The sequence below is a fragment of the Arachis ipaensis genome, chromosome B4 (genome assembly GCF_059453495.1).
Source record: "Arachis ipaensis isolate K30076 ecotype BB chromosome B4, ASM5945349v1, whole genome shotgun sequence".
NCBI classification, from domain to species: Eukaryota; Viridiplantae; Streptophyta; class Magnoliopsida; order Fabales; family Fabaceae; genus Arachis; species Arachis ipaensis.
In genome coordinates, this window is record NC_142439.1 from 20,389,118 (window position 1) to 20,397,893 (window position 8,776).

General features: G+C 38.9%; 1 non-coding gene across 1 annotated transcript; it reads left to right on the forward strand.

Annotated features, from left to right (window-relative positions):
* Positions 1-693: 693 nt before the first annotated feature.
* Positions 694-801, forward strand: LOC148566856 (small nucleolar RNA R71). Its single transcript, XR_015881463.1, has one exon. It is a non-coding gene; the product is annotated as a small nucleolar RNA R71 (small nucleolar RNA).
* The last annotated feature ends 7,975 nt before the right edge of the window (positions 802-8,776 follow it).

Here is an 8,776-nt window from a genome sequence, read left to right on the forward strand (position 1 = left end):
TTCAGTAACTTTCTTACTCAGCTGACCTACTTGTGCCTCCAAATTTCTAATGGAGGACCTTGTTTCAGTCATGAAACTTTGAGTGGTTTTAATTAGATCAGAGACTACAGTTGCTAAGTCAGAGTGGACCTGCTTAGAATTCTCTGTCTGTTGCTGAGAAGATGATGGAAAAGATTTGCCATTTCTAAACCTATTTATTCCACCATTATTGTTGTTAAAGCCTTGTTGAGGCCTCTGTTGGTCCTTCCATGAGAGATTTGGATGATTTTTCCATGAAGGATTGTAAGTGTTTCCATAGGGTTCTCCCATGTAATTCACCTCTTCCATTGCAGGGTTCTCAGGGTCATAAGCTTCTTCTTCAGAGGAAGCTTCCTTAGTACTGACTGATGCAGCTTGTATTCCAGACAGACTCTGAGAAATCATATTGACTTGCTGAGTCAATATTTTATTCTGAGCCAATATGGCATTCAGAGTATCAATCTCAAGAACTCCTTTCTTCTGCCTTGTCCCATTATTCACAGGGTTCCTTTCAGAAGTGTACATGAATTGGTTATTTGCAACCATTTCAATGAGTTTCTGAGCTTCTGCAGGCGTCTTCTTTAGATGAAGAGATCCTCCAGCAGAGCTGTCCAATGACATCTTGGACAGTTCAGACAGACCATCATAGAAGATACCTATAATGCTCCATTCTGAAAGCATGTCAGAAGGACACCTTCTGATCAATTGCTTGTATCTTTCCCAAGCTTCATAGAGGGATTCACCTTCCTTCTGTCTGAAGGTTTAGACTTCCACTCTAAGCTTGCTCAATTTTTGAGGTGGAAAGAACTTTGCCAAGAAGGCATTGACTAGCTTTTCCCAAGAGTTCAGGCTTTCTTTAGGTTGTGAATCCAACCATGTCCTAGCTCTGTCTCTTACAGCAAAAGGGAAGAGCATAAGTCTGTAGACCTCAGGATCAACCCCATTGGTCTTGACAGTGTCACAGATTTGTAAGAATTCAGCTAAGAACTGATGAGGATCTTCCAATGGAAGTCCATGAAACTTGAAATTCTATTGCATTAGAGAAACTAATTGAGGCTTAAGCTCAAAGTTGTTTGCTCCAGTGGCAGGGATTGAGATGCTTCTCCCATAGAAGTCGGGAGTAGGTGCAGTAAAGTCACCAAGCACCTTCCTTGCATTGTTGGCATTGTTGTTATTTTTGGCTGCCATGGCTTCTTCTTGTTTGAAAAGCTCTGTTAGGTCCTCTACAGAGATTTGTACTTTAGCTTCTCTTAGCTTTCGCTTCAAGGTCCTTTCGGGTTCAGGATCAGCCTCAACCAGAATGTCTTTGTCCTTACTCCTGCTCATATGAAAGAGAGAATAAGAAAGTATGGAATCCTCTATGTCATAGTATAGAGATTCCTTGAGGTGTTAGAGGAAAAGAAAAATAGAAGGAAGAGGTAGAAAGAGAAGAATTCGAACTTATCAAGAGGGATAGAGTTCGAATTGTTGATAGTGGAGGAGTCTTAGTCCTTAAATAGAAGGATGTGAGAAGAGGGGAAGAATTTTTGAAATTAAAGTAAAAGATTTTGAAATAATTAAAAGAAATTTTGAAAATTTGGTAAAGTTTTTTCGAAAATTAAGATTGGGAAAGAAATTAAGTGATTTTTGAAAAAGATTTTGAAATTAGAAATCAAAAAGATATGATTGAAACTTAATTTTGAAAAAGATGTGATTGAAAAGATATGATTGAAAAGGTATGATTGTAAATCAAATTAAAAAGAGAAAGTTTTAAAATTAAAGTTGATTACTTGACTAACAAGAAATTAGAAGATATGATTCTAGAATTAAAACTTTTGATCCTTTCTTAATAGGCAAGTAACAACTAGAAAATTTTGAATTAAATTATTAATTGTAGCAAGGATTTTCAAAAATAGTAATAAATAAAAAAAAATTGAAAAGAAATTGATTTTGAAAAGATATGATTGAAAAGATATGATTTGAAAAAGATTTGATTTTGAAGAATTATGAAAACTTGAAAAAAAAATTGAATTAAAAACAAAATCTTCCCTCTTATGTCATCCTGGCGTTAAACGCCCAGAATGGTATCCATTCTGGCGTTTAACGCCCAAAATGCTACCTTTTTGGGCGTTAAACGCCCAGCCAGGTACCCTGGCTGGCGTTTAAACGCCAGTTTTCCTTCTTCACTGGGCGTTTTGAACGCCCAGCTTTTTCTGTGTAATTCCTCTACTGAATGTTCTGAATCTTCAATTTTCTGTGTTATTGACTTGAAAAGACACACTTTTGAAAAAAAAAATTTGAATTTTTAATGATGAGAAACAATAGAAATGCAACTAAGATTAAATAAATAATGCATGCAAGACACCAAACTTAGAAGTTTGTATACTAAGGACTATAACAAGTTGAAAATGCATGTAAGAAACAACAAAAGACACAGAATAAGAGAAATTAAAGATCAGAGCACTGAAATCATCAAGAACAACTTGAAGATCAATGAAGAACATAATGCATATATTCAAAAAAATGCAAGAAGAATAAAGACATGCAATTGACACCAAACTTAAAAATTGATATTAGACTCAAACAAGAAACATAAAATATTTTTTTGATTTTTATGGTTTTATAAAATTTTTTTGTGATTTTTCGAAAATTGAGTGGAAAAGAAAATAAAGGGGTTCAAAATTTTTAATAAGAGTTCCAGGAATCATTGCAATGCTAGTCTAAGACTCCGGTCCAGGAATTAGACATGGCTTACTAGCCAGCCAAGCTTTCAATGAAAGCTCCGGTCCAAAACACTAGACATGGCCAATGGCCAGTCAAGCTTTAGCAGATCATTGCTAACAACAGCAAAATTGATAGAAATTAACAAGCTCTTGTGATGATAAGTTGAAACCTCGGTCCAATAAGATTAGACATGGCTTCACAGCCAGCCAGACTTCAACAAATCATCATGAAACTCTAGAATTCATTCTTAAAAACTCTGAAGAACAAAATAGAAAAAAAATTTTTGTATTTAAAATTTTTTTTTCGAAAATAAAAAGTAAAATTACCTAATCTAAGCAATAAGATGAACCGTCGGTTGTCCAAACTCGAACAATCCCCGGCAATGGCGCCAAAAACTTGGTGCACGAAATTATGATCATCAACAATGGCGCCAAGGACTTGGAGCTCTCAAACGTGAATCACACTTTGTCACAATTCCGCACAACTAACCAGCAAGTGCACTGGGTCATCCAAGTAATACCTTACGTGAGTGAGGGTCGATCCCACGGAGACTGTCGGCTTGAAGCAAGCTATGGTCATCTTGTAAATCTCAGTCATGCAGATTCAAATGGTTATGGAGGATTGATAATTAAGAGATGAATAAAATATAAAATAAAGATAGAGATAGAAATACTTATGTAATTCATTGGTAGGAATTTCAGATAAGCGTATGAAGATGCTTTGTTCCTTCTGAACCTCTGCTTTCCTATTGCCTTATTCCAATCATTCATACTCCCTTCCATGGCAAGCTTTATGTTGGGCATCACCGTTGTCAATGGCTACTTCCCGTCCTCTCAGTGAAAATGTTCTACGCACGCTGTCACCGCACGGCTAATCATCTGTCGGTTCTCGATCATGTTGGAATAGGATCTATTGATCCTTTTGCGTCTGTCACACGCCCAACACTCGCGAGTTTGAAGCTCGTCACAGTCATCCCTTCCCAGATCTTACTCAGAATACTACAGACAAGGTTTAGACGTTCCGGATCTCAGGAATGACCGCCAATAATTCTAGCCTATACCACGAAGGTTCTAATCTTAGATTAGAAACCCAAGAGATACACATTCAAGCTTGTTTGCATGTAGAACGGAAGTGGTTGTCAGGCACGCGTTCATAGATGAGAATGGTGATGAGTGTCACATAATCATCACATTCATCATGTTCTTGGGTGCGAATGAATATCTTAGAGAAGAAGTAGATGTGAATTGAATAGAAAAACAGTAGTACTTTGCATTAATTCATGAAGAACAGCAGAGCTCCACACCTTAATCTATGGTGTGTAGAAACTCCACCGTTGAAAATACATAAGAACAAGGTCTAGGCATGGCCGTGAGGCCAGCCCCCAAATGTGAAAAGGTCTATCAAAAGTATGAAAATACAATAGCAAAAAGTCCTATTTATAGAGTACTAGTAGCCTAGGGTTTACAGAAATAAGTAATTAATGCAGAAATCTTCTTCCGGGCCCACTTGGTGTGTGCTTGGGCTGAGCATTGAAGCTTCCATGTGTAGAGACTTTTCTTGGAGTTAAACGCCAGCTTTTGTGCCAGTTTGGGCGTTTAACTCTAGTTTTTGTGCCAGTTCTGGCTTTTTGACGCCAAAATTCTTAAGCTGACTTAGAACGCCGGTTTGGGCCATTAAATCTTGGGCAAAGTATGTATTATTATATATTTCTGGAAAGCCCAGGATGTCTACTTTCCAACGCAATTAAGAGCGCGCCAATTGGGCTTCTGTAGCTTCAGAAAATCCACTTCGAGCGCAGGGAGGTCAGAATCCAACAGCATCTGCAGTCCTTTTTCAGCCTCTGAATCAGATTTTTGCTCAGGTCCCTCAATTTCAACCAAAAAATATCTGAAATCACAGAAAAACACACAAACTCATAGTAAAGTCCAGAAATGTGATTTTTATTTAAAAACTAATAAAAACATAATAAAAACTAACTAAAACATACTAAAAATATACTAAAAATAATGCCAAAAAGCGTATAAATTATCCGCTCATCAGCAGACCTGAAAGAAACCCAGGAAGCTTTCTTTTTAGAAGAGGCACCAGGCTTGGCAGAAACAAAAAGATAAAGGAAAAGAGTCTGAGAAGGTGTTACACCTAACTCTTGGCAAAGCAGCTGAAATATCTTGATAAAACCCCTGGAATTTGGATGAAGCTGGGATGGGGCAATGTTACACGACCACAACAAATCGGTCTCGAAAGCAGTAAATGGAAGAGTAATGTCCAACTAGCTGAAGAAATATTCATAGGCATAGAAAAAAGGACGCTCTCCCCCCCCCCCGACCGAAGTAGGAAAACAAACCCTCTCGTCAGAGTCGGGCGCTACAAGCTCATAATCCCTCTCCTAGGCACTGCTACCACAAATCCTATGACGTTTTCTCAGCTCTACACAAAAATCAGCGTCCACCACAGAGACACACATTAAGACAAGGGAGTCCAGCTAATCAGACATCCCCTCGGATACTTTAGAAGATATCTCTACAATGTTATTGCGAGAAGACATGAGGCCAACTAGTCCTACAATAAGAAAAGAAGATTGGATTACTAAAAAACATCTCTGACGAAGGGCAAAACGACTCGACTAGTATGATACAGAAGAACAAACAGAAAAGGAAAATCCCAGGACTCAAACCAAGGTCCTGGGGCATCCTTTGGAGGCAGTAACAAAAAAGAGAAGAAATTGCAAATGGAATCAACCTGGAAAAAAGCGCAGAGCCTCAGAAGAGTTGAAGATGGAAAGACGGAAGCCGGATCGCTGAATGACGCCGCAACGCAAGAAAAGGCAAAATATAGGCGAAAAGCAGAAGGCGAGAGAACGAAGGGAGAAGTTACAAAGAAAGATGAAGGAGAGAAACCGTTTCTGAGTGCAAAAATTCAAAATAAAGCCAAAAGGAAACGGGGCAATTAATACCAATTAATGAAGGTATTAAACCCTCGCACGTTCCCAAGAACAAAGCGCTAATACAAAAGCGCGCGATTTTAGAAGAAAACGTTCCACATTCAAAAAGGTTCTACAAAGGAAGGAATCGACTAAATGCTTGAGTTCGGCTTCACTAGAGAAGGACCGAAGTCAAGGACTCGACCTCAAGAAAGAAGACCGAGCTCAAGCAGGGGCACTGTTCATACCCTGGGTCGAACTATCCGACCCGGGATGATTGGCGACAAAGTGACCGACCTCTCCAGGTCAGACTATCCGACCTCTTCCTAAAAGAGCTCGGCCAAATCGACAAGAAAGCCCAAAAAAGGGCCCAACTCAAGGAATACGACCCAGATCCAAAAGCAGCCCAAGCCTATAAAGATAACGGCGGTTCCATAAAAGATAAGCTGACCTCGCCAAAAGATAAGATAAGATAAGATAACTAACTTATCTATCTAAGAAGGTCATACCACGCTATTATAAATACGCTGGAGCACCCAGGTATAACTCATACTCTGATTCTACTAAAAAACCTATTTAATACCCATGCTAACTTAAGCATCGGAGTCTCTTGCAGGTACCCCCACCCTCCGGTGATGAAGGATCAGCAGTGCAGTTAGTCCAACAAGTCGAACACGATAGCTCCAGCCGCCATCCACCAGCCGGACACGTCATCTCCGACCAGTACAGAAGATCTCGACCGAGATCGACTTACAGTTTCAGGTAACCCTCGGAACATGACCTAATTTAGTTTTCTTTCTTAAAGAAAATAAGAAGGTTTTACAGGTTATTTCTTCCTCTAACGAAGCTTAACAATTTATACTTTTCCTCATTAAGTTAAAAAGAAAAATTAACAAGCTATACACCATCATAAGTTGAACAATATTTTCAACACATTTGTTAACAAAAGGATAACAACCCTTTCCAAAATTTCATGGCAGGAATAAAAAATTAAAAATATTATGATGTCAAATATCAACATAACAAAATGTCAAAACTGATAAGCAAACAACGACAATACCGTACCAAGGGTTTGGAACAAAAGGTTCAGTTAGCATAGTCAAAGCTAATCATACAAAACTATTACATGCATGTTGATTGTTATCTATTTCATCTTCGAGGCATTTTCTTGGGGTATTTAGTGTGGTATATTCTTGAGGACAACAGCTCAACAAAGTTAATTCCATGTGCAGCCACTTGCAACTGCCTTCACTCTTTATACATACTTAACTATGTTTCTTCAATTTGTAGCTACTATTAATAAACTTATCTAATATTTGATCAGTTTCTCAAAACTTGTTACTTTTCTATATTTTCTACCTAATTTAATGGTTCACTTGAGCTATTCAACAAAATTTCAAAAGGTACAAAGAATAAAGAACAAGAACAATAAGTAGCTTAATTGAGATTATAGTAGATACCAAAACAAGCAGGAATGGCAGTCATATTCTATTAGAGTATTATGTGAATTTGGTATGCGTGAGATCCACTTTTAAGTTATGAACAATATCATTTCTCATTAGCACAAACCATTATGTTATATGATTAACAATTTGCCCTAAAAGCAATAAGAATATTTTACATAATGTTAGTTGATTCCCTTGCAAGAAATTTTTCCTTAGGTTACACAAACTTTAACACTCAATCTTCTATTTCTTATACTTTCAATCAGCTGTATGAATTAAAGATTCACTTTTGCCAATATAGTTCTGATTGAAATAGTCATTTACTTTTTATGGATAGTGTTCATACCCTAGGTCGAGCTGTCCGACTCGGGATGTTTAGCGACAAGGTGACCGACCTCTTCACATCAGACTATCTGACCTCTTCTCAAAGAGCTCGGCCAAATTACCAGAAAAGCCCAATAAAGGGCCCAGATAGAGGAACACGACCCAAATCCAAAGGCAGCCCAAGCCTATAGAGATAAGGGCGGTTCCCTTGAAGATAAGATGACTTCACTCAAAGATAAGATAAGATAACTATCTTATCTCCAGAAAGGTCATCCTCTACTATTATAAATACATTGGAGCATACAGGTATAACTCATACTCTGATTCTACTAAAAACCTGCTTAATACCCTTGCTAACTTAAGCATCGGAGTCCCTTGCAGGTACCACCACCCTCCGGTGACAAAGGATCAACAACATTGTCAGTCCAACAAGTCGGACGCGATAACTCCGGCCACCGTCCATCAGCCGGACATGTCATCTCCGACCAGCACAGAAGATCTCGTCCGAGATCGACCTACAGTTTCAGGTAACCCTCGGAACATTGGCGTCGTTACCGGGGAACCTGAAAGTCATTCCATCCACATGGCGAACGACCATGACAACGACCACGACTCTGATCTGGAAGACAGGACGCCGCACAAAAATGCGGATACTACACCAAAAGATACTCCACAACCTAACGGAGATAAGAGTTCACCAAACCTGGGAGCCCTAGAGGCACTTCAAGATCATTTAAAACAACTTGAAAAAGAAGTCCAACATCAACGAGAAGCTGAGAAAGACCTACAAAGGGAAATAAGGCGACGCCGGGAATTGGAAGACAAACTTCTAAAACTCGAAGCCGATCTCAAAGCCAAAGCTATTCGATCCACTCATGAGGATAGCTCCCACAAAGACCAAGATCCATTCACCAAGGAGATCATAAAGACCAAAATTCCAAAAGACTTTAAACTCCCGGATATGACTTTATATGATGGCACGGCAGATCCCAGCCATCACCTCAGCAATTTCAAGAGTTGAATGTACCTCACTGACGCCTCAGATGCAGTCCATTGTAAAGCCTTCCCGACTACCTTAACAAAAACGACGATTAAATGGTTCGACAATCTACCTCCTAAGTCTATCTCAAGCTTCGACGACCTAGCCAAGAAGTTTCTAGCCAGATTCTCTATCCAGAAAGACAAAACCAAACACACCCCAAGCCTACTAGGGATCAAACAAGGAGATCAGGAGAGCCTCCGCAACTACATGAAAAGATTCAACAAAGCATGTCTGGACATACAAAGTCTACCAACTGAGGCCGCCATTATGGGTCTCATCAATGGCTTGCGAGAGGGACCTTTTAGCCACTTTATATCAAAAAAA